Consider the following 19,867-nt stretch of genomic DNA (forward strand, 5'->3'; position numbering starts at 1 on the left):
TAATTCATAGGGTCGGTGGGCTTTCTGGTGGAATCATGATTTTTGGTTACATATAGTCTTCTACTAATAAACAAGTTGGGTCTTGAACAAGTATATACCCCAGGTAACATTCAGTATACAAGTAACATGTACCAGTTTCTCAAAACATTCAACTTAAAGTCTTATTTCTGCTTTTATGTCTGTCATATGACTCTTACAAACAATCTTAATACTGTGCCCTTTTTAAAATTATCACATATTTGAGATTAAAGATTTTCATAAAACACCTAAAAAAGGAGAGTAATCAAAAATAACAAACCATATACTAAGGAACAATATAGTCTGGCTTAATAGCATATTTTGGTAGTATGTTATGTAAATTTGATATTCTATTTTATTTTTAAACCTATAAAATAAAATACAGACACAAAAGACAACAAAGAACATTATAACTTAATGAGTTATTATAAAGTGAATTCCCTTGTAACTATCACCCAGAACAAGAACTAGAACTTTGTGATTCCAGAAGCTGTGTCTCATACCAGTTTCAAACCTCTCTCTCTGTACACATAAAAAAAAATTATGAAATGTTTACTTCCTTGAGTTACTTTAGTTTTATCACCCATGTATTTATCCCTATAGCTTGGTTTTGCATATCTTTAAAGAAGATATGTCTTTTTAGTTCTCTTTTCATCCTTTTCCTTTACTTACAACTCAGTTGCTGAAAAATCTAGGTCATTTGACCTGCAGAGTTTCCTAAAGTCTGGAATTTTCTGATTGCACACTCACAATGCAGTTCAACATGTTGCTGGACCTTTTGTGTTTCCCACAAATTGGCAGCTGGATCCAGAGGCTTGATCAGACTGAGGTTTGATCCCTTTGATGGTGGTGGTGCATTCTTTCCACAGAAAGTAAACGATGTTTGGTAGCCTTTTGTGCTGTTAGTAGTTCTTGATGAATGGTTTCTATATCCATTAATACACTGAATTTGCAAAATGATAATATTCTAAATCTATCATTTATATGTTATTTTTTAGTTGGAATGCTTTAATAAAGAGACACTTCCTTCTTCTTTGGTATTAGTTTACCTAATGGTAGAATTCATACTGACAAAGCAGGATAAATATTTGATTCTTTGCCTTTGTTTAATTGCCAAATTCCAAGTTAAGAAATTGGTTCTCTATCATTCTTTGAAGATAAACAATTAGTTTTTTGATAACAAAGGAATTAATGAATTTAAACATATTGATATAGTTCAACCAATTGCAATTATTATCATTTTTGAACCTCAAATTTCCCTGTTTTGGCTAGTGGAAGTCCCCTTAAGTTGGCTCCTGGCATCTTTCAATATGATCCTAATTGTGACCACCTGGTATGACAAGCCCCAGATCTGGAGCTGATCATTTCTCCTAGGTGCTCTGATTTCTTTTACTGGAAATGATATATCAGGAACACAAGGTGGGGGAGGGATAAATTAGGAGTTTGGGATTAACATATTCATACTACTATATATAAAATAGATAAACAACAAGGACCTACTGTATAGCACAGAGAACTATACTCAATATTTTGTAATAACTTATAAGAGAAAAGAATCTGGAAAAGAATCTCTCTCTCTCTCTCTCTCTCTCTCTCTCTATAGTTGTAAATGTATAGTTGTAAATCAACTTATCAATTTATAGTTGTAATCAACAATCAACTTATAGTTGTAAATCAACTATACTTCAATTAAATTTTTTTTTTAGATCATACCACTGAAATGGGAAAACCTGATGACTTCATCCACATCAATGGGAATTAAAAGTACATGGGACTGAATGAACTGATAAATATGATTTATAACCTAAAAAAACAAAAACATAAGTTACTAGAATCACTCATTGCTTCAGTATTAGTAAGCATAAAATGTCTCATGAGTAGATCATACTGATACTTACAATCCAAATCCAGGATTGTAGTGCTTTTTACTTAGCCTTTTCTGAACAACATCTTATCTCTTCTTCCACGTTGAGAATCCCAGTTCTAACTGCTACTGGGGATGATAGAATTAGAATAACTCCTAATTATTCATTTACTTCATCCCATATCATACACAAGAGTCTCAGAATAACAATGCTATTGACCCTCAAAAATAATTACTGCGAATAATTTTTCTTTTCATATGTTGGTTCAATTTTGATTTAGTTCATAATTTAGTTTAGTTTGAATCTAGATTTATTCATATATTGAAAGTTGATTATTAGAGAACTTTCTGCATTTGAAGGGGAGCTAAGTAGCAAACTATTAATTTTCTTCTATTTGATTATTTTCATGTGCTTCTTTTATTACTACTGAACAACAAAAAGGTCATAAATTTTCCTATAGCAATAAGGGATTAAAAACTATGGCTGTGTAATCCAAGGGTTTTTTTTTGTTTTTTTGTTTTTGTTTTTTTTTGCCATGCCACGTGGCTTGTCGACTTTTACTTCCCCAAACAGGGATTGAATCCCGACCATGGCAGTGAAAGGCTGAGTCCTAACCATGGGATTGTCAGGTGATTCCCCATGTGTATTCCTAGTTTTAACTGCACTATATTCTTATAATATTGCTCCTGCCAAGCTTCAGCTTTCTCAGGTATATGTACTTCTCTAACCTCTTGCATTATTTTGTACATTCGAAAAATGTGCTGCATGTAGTACTCAACACATTTCTAATCATTCATTCCAAGTAGTCTCTCTAAAAGGCTGTAAACTCAGATTATCTTCCTTGAATACATACCTGGCACAGAGTAGATACTCACTGTATATCTACCGAATGAATGATTGAATGAATAAATGAAGCAGCTTCCTCATGTTTTAAATAAATGTTAAAATATTAGCTTAGTTCTGTATTTAACAAGCACTATTACACAAAGACATTCCTATATACAAATATATAATATTTGCTAAGTGATTTTTCACCTAAGAAAAATAAAAAAAAAAAAGTTTAACATATTCTTATTTGATGTCCATTAACACTACTCCCTTTTACCCCTCCAGGCTGGACATTGATAAGGTATCAATAATACCATGACAAAACTATGAATAGTGAAAGACTCCATATGATCCCTCATTGAAAGAAAGCTAATAAGTTTTTGACACCCCTCTCTGGTTTTAATATGCATAGTTGCTTTTGTCTAGCCTATCCTGTACCTTTAACTGAGCGCAGGATCCCTGTACTATGCAGCCAACTTCCGTGGAAATTCTCCTGGCCTCTTATTCAGGACCTGCATCTGGAACCCTATTTCTTCACCGTATTTTGCACTCTTTCTCACTATTATTATTTAGTACCCTCAAGTCCTGACTTATTGCTCTATCTCCTAACTATGCCTTTATTCTCTCCCCTGATATCTCATGATTGATTTTATTCTAATCCTGACATTCCTTTCCCCTCAGTTATTGTGCTTAGAACACAGACTATGTGGTTCTCTTCTCTGCTCTAGGCAACACATGAGACCTATTCAGCTTTATCCTCCACACTATTCTTAAGGCTGGGGTCTTAGTTGCATAAGGAATGTAATGGGGAGATGGTCTGAATACATATATATTTAAATTGTACTATACAAATAAGCATGAAACATTCAAACTTTTTGATCCAGGTATCAGATAAATAATTTATCCTTCTTGACAGACTGCAGTAGAAGAGTTAAGAATACAACATTTTATAAATGTAGAGTTTGATAACTTAACAAACCTTCCAATATAAATTATTTCAATGCCCCTGAAACTTGTAGTAACCCCAAATAAGGAAAATTATTCAGTTTTACACTGAATTAATGAGACTCAAAGACATTAAGTTATTTTCCAAGATCACACAGAATATAAGTGGAAGAATATGATTGAACCTCATTACCTTATTCCTACATCAAACAATAAATTTCATTTCTTCATCACCAATTATATAATAGTGACCAAACTTCTTAACTTTTATGTGCCTCAGTTTCTTTTATCCTTTTAAATGATTTTCGCTGTTAAAGTGACTTAACTATGTAAACTGCTTTGAACTCCCAAGGGAAAAAAGAGCTGTAGGAGTGATAATTAGATGCCATGGTATTATAGATGTTTCTAAATGGAGTTGAAAGGTTCATGGAATAATTTTTTTTCCATATTTTCATTAATATGGATTTTTAATACCCTTTGGAAGTTAACCTGAAAAGTGTTTTCCTTCTTTTATAACTAAAAAAGGAACTTTATTCTCATTGACTCTGAAATTCTTTATAATAGCAAATGCTCAAGTTTCATGAAATCTAAAAAGGTAGGCAATAGTTTAAATAGATCATTTGGCCAGTGGACAATTGAACTACTCAGACAGACGTCATTGGAAATAAAAATCTAGTCTTTCAAAGCCATTGGAAATTTTGTTTCTGAATTCAGGTCCACTGGCTCAATAGTCATGTGACCAAGTGGAAACTAGTTCTGCTCATTTAGTCTGCCTTTTAAACTTACTGAAACCAACTTCTCTGCTCCTAAAGGACAGACAAATTCCTTTCTGTGGATTTGGCAGCATTAAAAAAGTCTAAAATCAAGGTAATTTTATATTTCCATTTCTAATCAACAGTTTAAAATGAGTTAATTTGTACATTTATCTTTTAATAGCCTTAATTATTTAAAAAATGTGGACAGTGCTATTTTACCATAGAGAGAAGGCAGTTTTTCACATGCTGAGTCTAGCTTAATTGCTTAAAATTGCATGCAGTAGTAGTGTAAACACCATTATACATGCAGCATTATACAGTACAGTATCTGCATTGGTATTTCAGACTTTTAATCTACCTATTTATTAAACTCATCTCAGGACTATTGAATCTGTTCAAATTGCCTATTGACTTTATAAATAATGTGCACCTTTTCCATGTCTGTAAAATACGAATTTATTTCACCATTTGCCATCAAGAGTCTTGAGAATATGCACAAAATTCTCATCTTCCATTTTATTACTTTGAAGGGTAGGATTCTGTGACATTGCATGGTAATGAACTTCATATTGAGCAGTCTACTTCAATGCAGTCTACCTTAATAATTACTTATCAAGGAGTTCCACAAGTTCCACACCAGTTATTTTCTGTTAAGTAAGTAGCATACATTATACATTACACCAAAATATGATGGCATTTAGAATCATAGAACGGAAAGGAACTTTGAGATTTCTTCTTCCAACCCCTTATTTTAGAGGTAAACAAACTTATATCCAAGAAATGCTTTTCTAAGATGACAGAACTGACTGGTGAGAGTTTTGATATTAGAGTCAAATCTCCTGGCTCCTATTCTTGTCTGCTTTCTGCTTTTTCTTTTACACTGCCTCTCCTCTGTGTTTTGTTGTAAAAGATAAATGAGCTGATTTTACTCTGATTAAGAGAAAGCTATTAATGACCTGGTGGAAAAGAACCAAAAGCAGGGATGAATTATTGTTACACAACTTAGACTGTTTTCAAATTCTAAACAACAATGCAAGCTAGTGATGACTTACATACAATAAGTGACTATGCATTGTAAAAGAGCAAGGGAAACATGACCAAAAAAGAAAAATAAAAAAACCCAACAGACAAAGAAACACCTTTCTGCCCCAATCCAATATTTTGGTTGCGATTATTTGAAATAATACTTCCAGAAATGCTGGTGATGATGATAGCTGATTAAGCAGTGAGGAAAAGCAGGGACCTAGCTAAATGCAACAGTAAGAAGTCTTCCTAAAAGAAAGTTTAAAAAAAATTTGTAAAAGTTCTTCTGCCCTGTCATTATAAAATTCAATTTTTCTTGGTACTGATGAAATATGTCACCAGACCAGATAGTGCACATTGGTAGCTTTTAGGGGATGCTGGGAATTTTGAAATTGGACAGGACAGATAAACATAGATGAAATCTGACACCATCCAGAGATTTACAGATGCTGCAGGTTTAAGAGACTTCTGGATTATTTCCACACACCGACTTGGCAAGAATTGTTTTTTTACTTTTATTTAACTCATGGCTCTGTGTCCTAAATTTAAAAAATACAACTAGCTACCATTTTTTTTGAGTTTATTTATGTGCTAGCTGTACTTTAATACTATGAACACTTCATTCCATGTAATGCTCATGACAACTTTACGTGAGCTGGTAAAAATTATATATTACAGTGAATTACATAGATGAGAGAGTTTAAGAAACCAGCTCAAGATCTAGTAAGTGTGGGAGCTGGGATTTGATGCTCAGTGCATTTAGCAGAAGTTTATGCTCTTATTGACTCCACAGAGCTGCAGATGATGGCAGCAACCACTGGTAACTACACTTGCTTTCAGCAGATGCAATATTTATTTGCTTAACTTTCTGACCGTCTTAAGGGTAAAAAGTAAAAACTGAAACTAGGGCTTCACTGGTGGCGCAGTGGTTGAGAGTCCGCTTGCCGATGCAGGGGACACGGGTTCGTGACCCTGTCCGGGAAGATTCCACGTGCTGTGGAGCGGCTGCACCCGTGAGTCATGGCTGCTGAGCCTGCGTGTCCGGAGCCTGTTGCTCTGCAACAGGAGAGGCCATAACAGTGAGAGGCCCGCGTACCACAAAAAAAAAAAAAAAAAAAAAAAAAACTAATTGCATACGTGAGAACTTATCTTAATATAATGTACGTTCCTTACTGGCCAGCCAGTTTTCCCCTTCTTCTTTTCACTGTTCTTAAATTCAGGTTCATTATATTTGGTTATATATTACATTTCCCCACATATGCATTGCATGTGTCTATTAATATCGCAAATAAAATCAATGAAGTAATTGAATATATTGTCAATCATGAAAAACTATTAACTCAAAATATAAATAGATGAGATAAAGCATTGATATTGTCACTGCTCTATTGGCTCTCTTTTTCTCCAAGAATAAGTTTAAAAAAATCATGGAAATGTACTCAGGCAACATTTTTTTCTGCAATAATACTCATGGAATGAGAAAATTCAATGTAAACACTAAGAAGAATCACTCTCTTTTACTGCATTCGTATTCTTTTCACTCATGACCAATAAAACAGAAACAAAAAGGCCCCAAAAGACTGGCACCATAAGTGATATAATATCAATTAAAATAAGCTTCAAAGTTTTTTCAGAGTTGATGACATCCTTACTTCATGCCAGAAGCATGTCTCAAGAGAATAATATTTGAGCTGTTTGCTCAACTTTACAAAAATACTTGAAATTGAGGCTTATAAAAAATGAGACTGCAGCATCTTGTATAATATTATGAATTGATTTTGACTTTTGCCAAATGTTCTCTGGTGTGACATGTAATCATTTGCTTAAATCACCTTCTCAGTCAAGAATTCCAAGGACATTATTATACAATATTAGTAATAATAGAATTGTCCTCTCTGTTTAAGTATGGAAAATGTTATTTCAGAGATAGAAAAAAATTATTTCAACCATCTATTTGTGAGAGAGCGGAAGGAAACTTTATGAATTTTTCTTAATGTTGAAAAAGTCTCACTCTTTGAAACAAAATTTGTAAAGTACACCTAAAAATTGTCATGCTTCATAAGAAGCTATTCAGTGAGAAATTAAGGCCATCTATGAAGGTATTAATTGGGTTTAAGAGTTGCAAGCTAGTTTTAATTACAACTGGCAGTAATTATTTAGCACACATCTGTGACTTATCAGACATTGTGACAGACTGTGCAGCAGCAGGAATATGGCCAAGTTCTTGGAATTGTAGGTGTGACTAGTGAGAGCCCTTTGCACCAAAAGCTGTCTAGAAACAAAAGATGCTGGAAGACATGGATTTGATCTTCAGGCTCCAGACACTGCAAAATAGGAAACACAATAAATGAAACCATTTTTAAAAAAAATTTCAACTGTTGAATTACAATGATTACTCAAAACAAAATTCCTGCCCCAAACTTTTAAAAATTAGAGCCAGAAAGGAGAATGTTTTTAGGTCCTTATGAAATGATTTATATAACTGCTATTTACGTTTTTTCATGGGAAAGCTCATGGTGCATTTCCCAGGGAAAGTCACTTTGATTCTACATTAGTTATGCTTTTTTAAAATTCACTGAAATCCATTATTATGAATTACAGCATCATTATTCTTCAATCAATAGTGTACATTATGTCAGAAAGGATTTAAGTGATGCTAAAAAAAATCTTGACTCCTCGGGTAGGGTATACTATGTCATTATTTTTAAAAGAAAATAAAGGAGAAACTTGCTTGGTAAGTGCTGGGTATAAACTAAATCTGCCCTGAGGCAGTGATTTTTTAGTGTTACAGAAGCTGCTGGTGCTAGGTTTTCGGTCATTACTGTGATTTGTAGCAAAGGCAGATCCCCCTCCAGCCATGTATTGCAGAGTTTGCAGTTTATTTCACAGACTCCTATCTGAGAGATGCACAGCATTGTCTCATAACGTTCTATAGCTTCCCACTTAAGTTCCTTCTATCTCATCTTGTTCATCACAGAGATCACAGTCCCAGTTATTACTGGTGATCAAACACAGCACTGAGTTTGTCACCATTCTGCTGAGCCTGAATGGGGACAACAGAACCCTGACATATAGGCTTAGATAGTACAGTTTAGCACTGAAATTGTAGATGGGCATACAACCTGACACAAAGCCATCAGAAATGACTTCGCTTATTTTAGCAAAGATGATTTAGGTACTGTGAAGTCCCTGAACAAAATGTTAACAATGTCCAGTGCTGAAGATAATTTTAACTGTAAAGTGACTTCATACATAGATCACACGCTTAATCGTCATAGTTTATAGTTTAGATAAGAGTTTCGTCAATAAGTGCTCCGGACACTCCCAAGAACCTCTCACATTAAAAGATAAAGTACTCTTCCTAAAATATAATTAATGCTGAACTTGCATAAAGTGGGATAAATCTCTAAGAATGCATTCCTTCTAAGCCACTCACCCCCCTATGAAAAAAAGGAGGAGGAAAGACTTTGCTAAAAACAAGAGCTAGGCTGTGAGCATTAAGCAACTAATAACAGAGATTTGGCTTGAAGGCAAATGCCGCAGTCAGTAATACATTCAAAACTATAATATGTTCATAACTATGGCCCAGCAACCAGACCTCCTGAAGAAATCTGGGAAGAAAAAAAAAAACTGAGAAAGAACAACCTGCAACTTACTCATTCCTTTATAAAGGGATGCTAAAAGTAATGACCTACCTGGACGTAGCTTCCTTGTAAACATGCTTATGGTGTTTACTAACAGAAAGATGATGGAGAGTACCTGTCAAGAACAAAAACAAAAGCAAAAAGGTGTCTAATCAGTTAAGATATACCTGATCTTTCTAAGTTATTTATTATAAATGAACCTGGAATTTCTGTGTTTTTGAAGCACGGGTGGCTGGAGAATGAGAAAAGTCAATATTTTCCAACTGTGCCATTGAACGTAAGACTGGGGAACCCCCAAAATGAATCAGTTTCCTTTAAGAACAGTGTTTCCACACATTTTTCAGACTCACAGTCTGTTAATAAGAAATCATAGATGTCTTTTTGAAGAAAAAAAGAGATGATATTAATAGGAAACTGTGTCTGACATACTCATGCTTTTTCAGAAGGAAATGCTAATTCTTGGCAGGATATTACTTATATTGTTTGAATTGTTGGCAAAGGTTGGTATCAGGTAATATCTGCAATTCAAATGGTCCTGCTACATTTTAACCCCTCTTCCAAGTTGTTTTAACACTAAAATAACTTAGAAGCCGGATTGAATGACCCCAAAGCCGGTTTACCTCTTGGTTCAGAACAGAAGCAAATGGAAATCTCTCTGGAGGAAACCATCCTGAATATAGTCCTTCAGAGTCCCAAAATTTAACATGAACTATACATGAACTAACAATCAAACATCACCAACCACAGAGGAAAATGTTACAAGTAAAAGGCCAAATAGGAAAAATATCAGATTTTTACCCTTAGAACTTAAAATAATACAGATTACTTCAGATACAGAATATAAAATAACTATGAATTTAAATTTTTAAAGAAAATGATAATATAATAAAAAATAAATGAGAATCCGTACACTATCCAGATTGACCAAAGAGATTTAAAAAAGAAATAAATATGACTTTTTTAAATGAAATATATTCAGTGAATTGATTAAAGTATAGAATTGCCATTACTGAAGTATAGAAGGGAATAGAAATGGTAATGAAAGAAAAAATATTTGAAAATACAGTAGCTGAGAATTTTCCAAAATTCATGAAAATTATGATTTCACAGACACCAGAATACCAAAGGTGGGATATATACAGAACAGCATGAATAAGAGAGAACTCCACACCTGGACACAATGCAGTGAAACTACAGAGCATGTATTACAAAGATCTTAAGAACAGAAAGGAAAGGCAAAGCACTAAGAGAAGAATGACAACTAAATTCTTCAACAGCAACAAAAGAAGCCGGAAGATAAAATCCTCAAAGTACTAAACAAAAAAATAGCTCTCAACCTAGAATTGTGTGCTCAGAAAAATTACCCGACAAGAATAGGAGATTAGAAAAAAAAAAAAAAAAGACTTTGTAACTTAACAAAAACCTAGAGAATTTACCACCAATAGTTTTACACTAAAGGAAGGATTAACAGTATATTTCAGGAAAAAAGAAAATATACTCAAAAGGAAGATCTAAGATGCAGGAAAAAATGGTGAGCAAGATGTTGGTAAACTGATAATCACTTAAATGTACATTACCGTACAAAATAACAATGGTAACATATAATTATTTGAATTATAAAATATATAAGCCCCTAGCAGGATTAATGAACAAAAGAAGAGATAAGGTAAAATATATGATCTTATTAATGAAAAACAGGACATATAAAGCAATAAGATACCACTACAAACTTAGTAGAAAGGACAAAATCTGGAATACTGACGATACCAATTGCTGGGATGGATATGCAGCAGCAAAGAACTCTCATACATTGCTAATAGGAATGCAAAATATTAGAGCCTCTTTGAAAGACAGTTTGGCAGTTTCTTACAAAGCTAAACATATTCTTACCAAATGATTCATCAATTGTTCTTCTTAGTGGTTACCCAATAGAGTTGAAAACTCAAGTCTACATAAAAACCTGCACACAGACGTTTATAACACCTTTGTTTATAATTGCCAAATCTTGAAAGCAACCAAGATGTCCTTCAGTAAGTAAATGGATGAATAAACTGTGGTACATCCAGAAAATGGAATATCATTCACCACTAAAAAATAATGAACTCTAAAGCCATAAGACAACATGGAGGAACCTTAAATGCATATTACAAAGTGAAAGAAACCAATCTGAAAAGGCTACATATTGTATGAATGCAAAAATATGATGTTCTGGAAAAAGGCAAAACTTTGGAATGGTTCCTGGGAAAAGAGGACCATGAATAACAGAGCACAAAGAATTTATAGGGCAGCTGACTTTAAATCATTTCTATAAAATTCAAAATTAAATAATATATCTCATGATACGTATATGTGAGGAAGATTGTTAAAGGAAGGAATGATAAGCACAAAAATTTAAATATGTATTATGATGGGGGCAGTAATGGTACAAAGGCATAGGGAGGGAAAGGAATAGAAGAGCCCAATCACAAACTAAAGTTCTGCTTCTTTAAATTAGTGGTTGGTATATGGGTGTTCATTTGATATTTTTAAACTCATAGTTATGTTATATATATAATGTATTTATATATAATTTTGATTATGCCAAATATAACAAATTAATGTGTGATTAAAACATCAAATTTTTAATTTCTTTTGACATTCATATGAATTAGACATTCATCTCCACATTCTCACATCCATCCTGTTTTCACCAGGGCAGTCGATAACATAGCTCTTGAGGTTCTCACCATGGTTTTGACCAATGCTGTAGTCTACGATAATGGGACCAGAGACGATGACTTTTGAAGACTGGCAGAGGAGGAAATTCTCAAAATGTGAATTGAGATTTATAAATGCTTTAAAACGGTTGTTCCGGCAGTGATAACGATACATAATGATTAAGTGAGTGATACATAATGATTAAGTGAGTGTTATATAATGAGTAAGAGAATGGAAAAGAATCAAATAAATTTGACGGGAATTCCAGCTCTGTAATTTACCAGCTGAGCATCCTGAGAAATATTATTTATTTTCTTAAGTCTGTTTTCTCCTCTTTATTTTTTTTTTATACATCTTTATTGGAGTATAATTGCTTTACAATGGTGTGTTAGTTTCTGCTTTATAACAAAGTGAATCAATTGTACATATACATATGTTCCCATATCTCTTCCCTCTTGCACCTCCCTCCCTCTCACTCTCCCTATCCCACCCCTCCAGGCGGTCACAAAGCACTGAGCTGATCTCCCTGTGCTATGAGGCTGCTTCCCACTAGCTATCTACCTTATATTTGGTAGTGTATATATGTCCATGCCTCTCTCTCGCTTTGACACAGTATACCCTTCCCCCTCCCCATATCCTCAAGTCCATGCTCTAGTAGGTTTCTGTCTTTATTCCTTTCTTACCCCTAGGTTCTTCATGACTTTTTTTTCCCCTTAAATTCCATATACATGTGTTAGCATATGGTATTTTTTTAAACATCTTTATTGGGGTATAATTGTTTTACAATGGTGTGTTAGTTTCTACTTTATAATAAACTGAATCAGTTATACATATACATATGTAACCATATCTCTTCCCTCTTGCGTCTCCCTCACTCCCACCCTCCCTATCCCACCCCTCCAGGTGGTCACATAGCACCGAGCCGATATCCCTGTGCCATGCGGCTGCTTCCCACTAGCTATCTACCTTACGTTTCTTAGCGTGTATATGTCCATGACTCTCTCTCACCCTGTCACAGCTCACCCTTCCCCCTCCCCATATCCTCAAGTCCATTCTCCAGTAGGTCTGTGTCTTTATTCCTGGGTTCTTCATGACATTTTTTTTCTTCTTAAATTCCATATATATGTGTTAGCAGACAGTATTTGCTTTTCTCTTTCTGACTTACTTCACTCTGTATGACAGTCTCTAGGTCCACCCACTTCACTACAAATAACTCAGTTTTGTTCCTTTTTATGGCTGAGTAATATTCAGTTGTATATATGTGCCACATCTCCTTTATCCATCCATCTGTTGATGGACACTTCAGTTGCTTCCATGTCCTGGCTATTGTAAATAGAGCTGCAATGAACATTTTGGTACATGACTCTTTTTGAGTTATGGTTTTCTCAGGGTATATGCCCAGGAGTGGAATTGCTGGGTCGTATGGTAGTTCTATTTTTAGTTTTTTAATGAACCTCCATATTGTGCTCCATAGTGGCTGTATCAATTTACATTCCCACCAGCAGTGCAAGGGTCTTCCCTTTACTCCACACCATCTCCAGCATTGATTGTTTCTAGATTTTTTGATTATGGTCATTATGACTGGTGTGAGATGATGTCTCATTGCAGTTTTGATTTGCATTTCTCTAATGTTTAATGATGTTGAGCATTCTTTCATGTGTTTGTTGGAAGTCTGCATATCTTCTTTGGAGAAATGTCTATTTAGTTCTTCTGCCCATTTCTGGATTGGGTTGTTTGTTTTTTTGTTATTGAGCTGCATGAGCTGCTTATAAATTTTGGAGATTAATCCTTTGTCAGTTGCTTCATTTGCAAATATTTTCTCCCATTCTGAGGGTCGTCTTTTGGTCTTGTTTATGGTTTCCTTTGCTGTGCAAAAGATTTGAAGTTTCATTAAGTCCCATTTGTTTAGTTTTGTCTTTATTTCCATTTCTCTAGGATGTGGGTCAAAAAGGATCTTGCTGTGATTTATGTCGTAGAGTGTTCTGCCTATGTTTTCCTCTAAGAGTTTTATAGTATCTGGCCTTACATTTAGGTCTTTAATCCATTTTGAGCTTATTTTTGTGTATGGTGTTAGAGAGTGATCTAATCTCATACTTTTACATGTACCTGTCCAGTTTTCCCAGAACCACTTATTGAAGAGGTTGTCCTTTCTCCACTGTACATTCCTGCCTACTTTATCAAAGATAAGGTGACCATATGTGCATGGGTTTATCTCTGGGCTTTCTATCCTGTTCCATTGATCTATCTTTCTGTTTTTGTGCCAGTACCATACTGTCTTGATTACTGTAGCTTTGTAGTATAGTCTGAATTCAGGGAGCCTGATTCCTCCAGCTCCATTTTTCATTCTCAAGATTGCTTTGTCTATTCGGGTTCTTTTGTGTTCCCATACAAATTGTGAATTTTTTTGTTCTAGTTCTGTGAAAAAGGCCAGTGGTAGTTTGATAGGCATTGCATTGAATCTGTAGAATGCTTTGGGTAGTAGAGTCATTTTCACAATGTTGATTCTTCCAATCCAAGAACATGGTATATCTCTCCATCTATTTGTATCATCTTTAATTTCTTTCATCAGTGTCATAATTTTCTGCATATAGGTCTTTTGTCTCCTTAGGTAGGTTTATTCCTAGATATTTTATTCTTTTTGTTGCAATGGTAAATGGGAGTGTTTTCTTGATTTCACTTTCAGATTCTTCATTGTTAGTGTATAGGAATGCCAGATATTTCTGTGTGTTAATTTTGTATCCTGCAACTTTACGAAATTCATTGATTAGTTCTAGTCGTTTTCTGGTAGCATCTTTAGGATTCTCTATGTATAGTATCATGTCATCTGCAAACAGTGGCAGTTTTACTTCTTCTTTTCCGATTTGGATTCCTTTTATTTCCTTTTCTTCTCTGATTGCTGTGGCTAAAACTTCCAAAACTATGTTGAATAAGAGTGGTGAGAGTGGGCAACCTTGTGTTGTTCCTGATCTTAGTGGAAATGCTTTCAGTTTTTCACCATTGAGGATGATGTTGCCTGTGGGTTTGTCATATATGGCCTTTATTATGTTTAGGAAAGTTCCCTCTATGCCTACTGTCTGCAGGGTTTTTATCATAAATGGGTGTTGAATTTTGTCTAAAGCTTTCTCTGCATCTATTGAGGTGATCATATGGTTTTTCTCCTTCAATTTGTTAATATGGTTTACCACATTGATTGATTTGCATATATTGAAGAATCCTTGCATTCCTGGAATAAACCCCACTTGATCATGATGTATGATCCTTTTAATGTGCTATTGGATTCTGTTTGCTAGTATTTTGTTGAGGATTTTTGCATCTATGTTCATCAGTGATATTGGCCTGTAGTTTTCTTTCTTTGTGACATCCTTGTCTGGTTTTGGTATCAAGGTGATGGTGGCCTCGTAGAATGAGTTTGGGAGTGTTCCTCCCTATGCTATATTTTCAAAGAGTTTGAGAAGGATAGGTGTTAGCTCTTCTCTAAATGTTTGATAGAATTCACCTGTGAAGCCATCTGGTCCTGAGCTTTTGTTTGTTGGAAAATTTTTAATCACAGTTTCAATTACAGCACTTGTGAATGGTCTGTTCATGTTTCCTATTTCTTCCTGATTCAGTCTTGGCAGGTTGTGCATTTCTAAGAATTTGTCCATTTCTTCTAGGTTGTCCATTTTATTGGCATAGAGTTGCTTGTAGTAATCTCTCATGATCTTTTGTATTTCTGCAGTGCCAGTTGTTACTTCTCCTTTTTCATTTCTAATTCTATTGATTTGAATCTTCTCCCTTTTTTTCCTTGATGAGTCTGACTAATCATTTATCAATTTTGTTTATCTTCTCAAAGAACCAGCTTTTAGTTTTATTGATCTTTGTTATCATTTCCTTCATTCTTTTTCATTTATTTCTGATCTGATTTTTATGATTTCTTTCCTTCTGCTAACTTTGGGTTTTTTCATTCTTCTTTCTCTAGTTGCATTAGGTGTAAGGTTAGGTTGTTTATTCGAGATGTTTCTTGTTTCTTAAGGTGGGCTTCTATTGCTATAAACTTCCCTCTTAGAATTGCTTTTGCTGTATCCCATAGGTTTTGGGTCACGTGTCTCCATCATCATTTGTTTCGAGGTATTTTTTTATTTCCTCTTTGATTTTTTCAGTGATCACTTCGTTTTTAAATAGTGTATTGTTTAGCCTCCATGTGTTTGTATTTTTTACAGATCTTTTCCTGTAATTGTTATCTAGTCTTATAGTGCTGTGGTCGGAAAAGATACTTGATACAATTTCAATTTTGTTAAATTTACCAAGGCTTGGTTTGTGACCCATGATATGAGAATGTTCCATGAGCACTTGAGAAAAATGTGTATTCTGTTGTTTGTGGATGGAATGTCCTATAAATATCAATTAAGTCCATCTTGTTTAATGTATCATTTAAAGCTTGTGTTTCCTTATTTATTTTCATTTTGGATGATCTGTCCATTGGTGAAAGCGGGGTGTTAAAGTCCCCTACTATGTTTGTGTTACTGTTGATTTCCCCTTTTAATGCTGTTAGTATTTGCCTTATGTATTGAGGTGCTCCCATGTTGGGTGCATAAATATTTACAATTGTTATATCTTCTTCTTGGATCGATCCCTTGATCATTATGTAGTGTCCTTCTTTGTCTCTTCTAATAGTCTTTATTTTAAAGTCTATTTTGTCTGATATGAGAATTGCTACTCCAGCTTTCTTTTGGTTTCCATTTGCATGGAATATCTTTTTCCATCCCCTCACTTTCAGTCTGTATGTGTCTCTAGGTCTGAAGTGGGTCTCTTGTAGAGAGCATATATATAGGTCTTGTTTTTGTATCCATTCAGCCAATCTGTGTCTTTTAGTGGGAGCATTTAGTCCATTTACATTTAGGTAATTATCTATATGTATGTTCCTATTCCCATTTTCTTAATTGTTTTGGGTTCTTTATTGTAGGTCTTTTACTTCTCTTGTGTTTCCTGCCTAGATAAGTTCCTTTAGCATTTGTTTCAGAGCTGGTTTGGTGGTGCTGAACTCTCTCAGCTTTTGCTTGTTTGTAAAGGTTTTAATTTCTGCATCAAATCTGAATGAGATCCTTGCTGAGTAGAGTAATCTTGTTTGCAGGTTTTTCTCCTTCATCACTTTAAATATGTCCTGCCAGTCCCTTCTGGCTTGCAGAGTTTCTGCTGAAAGATCAGCTGTTAACCTTATGGGGATTCCCTTGTGTGTTACTTGTTGTTTTTCCCCTGCTGCTTTTAATATGTTTTCTTTGTATTTAATTTTTGACAATTTGATTAATATGTGTCTTGGAGTGTTTCTCCTTGGATTTATCCTGTATGGGACTCTCTGTGCTTCCTGGACTTGATTAACTATTCCCTTTCCCATATTAGGGAAGTTTTCAACTATAATCGCTTCAAATATTTTCTCAGTCCGTTTGTTTTTCTCTTCTTCTTCTGGAACCCCTATAATTCGAATGTTGGTGCATTTAGTGTTGTCCCAGAGGTCTCTGAGACTGTCTTCAGTTCTTTTCATTCTTTTTTCTTTATTCTGCTCTGCAGTAGTTAATTCCACTATTTTGTCTTCCAGGTCACTTATCCGTTCGTCTGCCTCAGTTATTCTGCTATTGATCCCATCCAGAGTACTTTTAATTTCATTTATTGTGCTGTTCATCATTATTTTTTTCATCTTTAGTTCTTCTAGGTCCTTGTTAAATGTTTCTTGCATTTTGTCTATTGCATTTCCAACATTTTGTATCATGTTTACTATCATTATTCTGAATTCTTTTTCAGGTAGACTGCCCATTTCCTCTTCATTTGTTAGGTCTGGTGGGTTTTTGTCTTGCTCCTTCATCTGCTGTGTGTTTTTCTGTCTTCTCATTTTGCTTATCTTACTGTGTTTTGGGTCTTCTTTTTGCAGACTGCAGGTTCTTAGTTTCCATTGTTTTTGGTGTCTGTCTCCCGTGCCTAAGGTTGGTTCAGTGGGTTGTGTAGGCTTCCTGGTGGAGGGGACTAGTGCCTGTGTTCTGGTGGATGAGGCTGGATCTTATCTTTCTGATGGACAGGTCCACGTCTGGTGGTGTGTTTTGGGGTGTCTGTGGACTTATTATGATTTTAGGCAGCCTCTCTGCTAATAGGTGGGTTGTGTTCCTGTCTTACTAGTTGTTTGGCATAGGGTGTCCAGCACTGTGGCTTGCTGGTCGTTGAGTGAAGCTGGGTGTTGGTGTTGAGTTGGAGATCTCTGGGAGATTTTCACCATTTGATATTATGTGGAGCTGGGAGGTCTTTTGTGGACCAGTGTCCTGAAGTTGGCTCTCCCACCTCAGAGACACAGCACTGACTCCTGGCTGCAGCACCAAGAGCCTTTCATCCACACAGCTCAGAATAAAAGGGAGAAAAAGTAGAAAGAAAGAATTAGTAGAAGTAGAAAGAAAGAAAGAAAGAAAGAAGGAAAGAAAGAAAGGAGGGAGGGAGGGAGGAAGGAAGGAGGGAAGGAAAAAGAAAGGAAAGAAAGAAAGAAGATAAAGTAAAATAAAATAAGATAAAATATAATAAAGTTCTTAAAATAAAAAATAATTATTAAGAAAAAAATCTTTTTAAATAAATATATAAAATAAAATGGACGGATAGAACCCTAGGACAAATGGTGGAAGCAAAGCTATACAGACAAAATGGCACACAGAAGCATACACATACAAACTCACAAAAAGAGGAAAAGGGGATAAAATCATAAATCTTGCTCTCAAAGTCCACCTCCTCAATTTGGGGTGATTCGTTGTCTATTCATGTATTCCACAGATGCAGGGTACATCAAGTTGATTATGGAGCTTTAATCCACTGCTTCTGAGGCTGCTGGGAGAGATTTCCCTTTCTCTTCTTTGTTCTTACAGCTCCCAGGGGCTCAGCTTTGGATTTGGCCCTGCCTCTGCGTGTAGGTCGCCGGAAGGCGTCTTTTCTTCGTTCAGACAGGACGGGGTTAAAGGAGCAGCTGCTTCGGGGGCTCTGGCTCACTCAGGACGGGGTGGGGTGGGGCAGGGGGAAGGGGCACGGAGTGCAGGCGGGCCTGCAGCGGCAGTGGCCAGCGTGACGTTGCACCAGCCTGAGGCGCGCCGTGCGTTCTCCCGGGGAAGTTGTCCCTGGATCCCGGGACCCTGACAGTGGCGGGCTGCACAGGCTCCCCGGTAAGGGCGTTGGATAGTGACCTGTGCTCTTACACAGGCTTCTTGGTGGTGGCAGCAGCAGCCTTAGCGTCTCATGCACGTCTCTGGGGTCCACAATCCTAGCCGCGGCTTGCGCCCATCTCTGGAGCTCCTTTAAGCAGCGCTCTTAATCCCTCTCCCAGGTACGTGGGGAGTTTCTTGCCTTTTGGGAGGTCTGAGGTCTTCTGCCAGTGTTCAGTAGGTGTTCTGTAGGAGTTGTTCCACGTGTAGATGTATTTCTGGTGTATCTGTGGAGAAGAAGGTGATCTCCGCGTCTTACTCTTCCGCCATCTTCCCCCTATTCTCTGTTTTCTCCTCTTTAAAATGCGGTTCACAATAGCTCCTACCTCACAGGGCTGTCCTTAGGACTAAAGGAAATAATGCATATAAAGCATCAAGCACAGTGCCTGGCACATAATCATACTTAGTAGATGTCAGGTATCATTATCATCATTTCATGCATTAATCTATCGTATGATAAAAGAGAGATGCTTACTCTTCTCTTTTCCTCAATTGCTAAGGGGAAGGAATGTGCAGCTGCAAAGTTTTCATTTTTCTTTTCAACTAACACTACTTGACAAGATTGAAATTTTGATATTTCTGTAACAATATGTTAACTTAGATGCCTCAAAAGAGCCCAGAGACTCAGATGTTAAAAAAGATTGACAGTCAACTGACAACAGCAGGCTGCCTAATCAGCCCTTGGCACTGGTGACAACATGGCTGGGCACAGTGAAGGAAACATCTGGGGCACCAGGAAAGAGAGCTAGAATAGGCTTATTTTTATTTCTAAGTTCAAAGACCCTGAAGCTGAATCATATTTGTTAGGCTTTGATTCATTCGTAGTTGTGAGCTTTCAGCAACAGACACCACGTAGGAAAGAAAACCTGCGGAGAGAACAGAGATAAAGG

The 19,867-nt window shown here is 35.8% G+C and overlaps 1 protein-coding gene across 3 annotated transcripts in view; it reads left to right on the forward strand.

The window, feature by feature from the left end:
- Nucleotides 1-19,867, forward strand: part of CNTN5 (contactin 5) — a gene marked incomplete at its 3' end in the record, with an annotated part of 796,845 nt that overhangs the window by 332,516 nt on the left and 444,462 nt on the right. The window lies entirely within an intron of this gene.

This window comes from Stenella coeruleoalba, assembly GCF_951394435.1.
Source record: "Stenella coeruleoalba genome assembly, chromosome: 8".
NCBI lineage: Eukaryota > Metazoa > Chordata > Mammalia > Artiodactyla > Delphinidae > Stenella > Stenella coeruleoalba.